Genomic DNA, 2791 nt, shown 5'->3' with positions numbered 1-2791 from the left:
CATGTGAGTGTGGTCGAGAGTCTTCTGCTTATTTCCGGTTGCGGCTAACGTCCCACTTGACTCTGTCAGTTGACGTCAAACTTCTCAGGCACTGACGGTGGAAACTCTGTACCTTGACCTTCCATCCATATTTAACGGCGGCTTAAACGGTTCTCATTGTCATGTGGTGTGGCCTTCCCATGAAAATCCAAAACCACGCTCGTCATGCCCCTATTTTTTGAACCACGTGACAACAAACAACACACAACGAGCCTCATACAGTCTCTTTAATCCAAGATTATAAGATAGAAAATTCAGAAAACTAATCATATGACATATGAAACAAAAATAAAATTTTATTAAATCGACAACTTTACTGATCACTTTATTTATATAGACTAATTTTTTTTTCATATAGACGAGTTGATAGATTACTCAAAGGGTTGGAATTTCACTTGAAGGGTTGATTAATTGAAACTGTGATATGGTCAGCTATTATTTTCAAGAATTTTACTACATGAGTGTGTTTTTACTTACACAAATTTTAGGATGTTCATTATCCATTGCATCATCTCATATTCTCATGAAGTATCCGAATCATATATCTTTTAAAACTCTCATATCTATATTCAAAAAAAAAAAAATTATGTACATATATGTGTATATCACACTATCAAACTACTTACTATATTAGCTGGGAACTTAAAATGCATTTATAGAAGACAAGGAGGATAAGCTCATCAATTTTTAGGACCCTCGTGTGAAGCTGACTCACATGGAAATGCCATCACTCCTTCATCCCTATCCTTTGTTAGAAACACTTCTCCACATTGATCTCATATATAAATTGCAAAATTAATGTAAATAACCATTATAATATATATAATCTTCGTGTTGTGGCTATCTTTTGTGTTTAAATGATATACACTTCAGAAATATTAAAATTGCTTACTAACTCATATATATGCAGAGAAAAAAAAATTGAGCGATACAAATGGGAAGAAAGTCTTATAAAAATCAAGTGTAATTTTATAGAGTAAGATGTGAGCTTAAATCTGATTTGGCCAGATTTCAAAAACTTCATATCAGATTTCTCGCAAGACTTTGGGGGTTATTAGTTTGATAGTTAAATAAAAAAAATTTTGATCTAATAACACTAAATTTATCAAGATTGTAGATAACTTTTTACAAATCTACAACTAATAAAACCAAATTTTAAGAAAGTTTTAAAAAGTTTTGATTGAATAACAACATATTTTACATAACTTTTAAAGAAAATTGTTTATATATTGTTAGCTAACGGTTACATTCGTATTTACTAAATACTCTAAAATAGCATTAAAACAAGGTTTTTTTTTTGACAACAGAGTACAAACTTGTTCATTAAAACAAGTTTTATGAATAATTCTAGAAAACACTTCATATGAATAATTCTAGAAAACACTTCATAAATTTCCAAAAATAGCACTATTTAACGCATTTCAAAATTTAAAATTAAGTTTTAGTTTTTTTTAAGTTTAGGTTCTCAATTTCACATTTATGGTATAGTTTTGAGGGGGTAGAATTTAGTATTTTAAATTTAGTGTTTAATTTTGAAGAAATTTTTTGAAATATAATATTATTTTTGGAATTTTAGAAATGTTGTGCTATTTTTGAGAATCTTCCTTTAGTTTCTTGTGTATAAATTACTTTATTTTGTATACAAATTCAAATAGAGATATATATATTGATTTTGACTTGGTTATTTTACCTTTCCTATATTATTATGGGAAATTATTTAGATAGGCACATATTTTGCTGTTTGCCAAAAAAAAAAAGGCACATATTTCGCTATGTAACTTCCTATTTTCTAATAACTAATTCCTATTTCTTATTGGACAATGAAAGCAGAATGAAGAAATCCTTTTTCTTATATACCTACCTACCTATGATAATTTGTTTTGGATATATATATATATATATATATATATACGATTTATTCACATTCATTCATAAATTTTTATGAACAATTATAGCACACACTTCATAAATTTTCAAAAATATCACTATTTAACGCATTACAATATTTTAATTTTATTTTTTTTTAGGTTTGGGTTCTCAATTTCACATTTATGATATAGTTTTGAGGGGTAGAATTTAGTTTTTGAATTTAGTGTTTAATTTTGAAAGATTAATTTTGAAATATAGTGCTATTTTAAAAATTTTAGAGATGTTGTGCTATTTTTGAAAATCCTACTTTACTTTATTGTGTATAAATTACTTTATTTTGTATACAATTTCAAATAGAGATATATATATTTATGTCTTTTTTCCACAAATAATGGCTCTGATTCGTGACATGAATTATTGAAGTTGAGTTGCACAAAATATTATAATTTGATGTAACTTGCAGTAAATAATATGTGGTAAAAACAGCAGTGTGATGTAATGAATTGCTGTAAGAATATGATTTATCAATTTTACCAAAATTACTGACTGGTGACATTTTTGTGGTAGATGTTGCAGTATGTATTATTTCATATTTTTAATTGAAAATGATTAATAATTATAACTATTAAAAAGTATTAGTGAATACATTTTATAAAATTATTTAAAAAAATAAAAAATATATATTAATAAAATAAATTAAAATATATTAATAATAAGTTATATTAATAAAAATAATTACATGCATTTCATAATATTTACAATCTTATGATATTTAAACTATGCCTAATTTGATTTCAAACGATAAAAAAAAAATTGGCAAAGTATAAGAAATTCAAAATAACTAAATAAAGAAGTCATTAAATAAAATAAAAAGTATTTTTTT

The sequence above is a fragment of the Camelina sativa genome, chromosome 13, assembly GCF_000633955.1.
Source record: "Camelina sativa cultivar DH55 chromosome 13, Cs, whole genome shotgun sequence".
Taxonomy (NCBI): Eukaryota; Viridiplantae; Streptophyta; class Magnoliopsida; order Brassicales; family Brassicaceae; genus Camelina; species Camelina sativa.
This window is presented reverse-complemented; position numbering follows the sequence as displayed.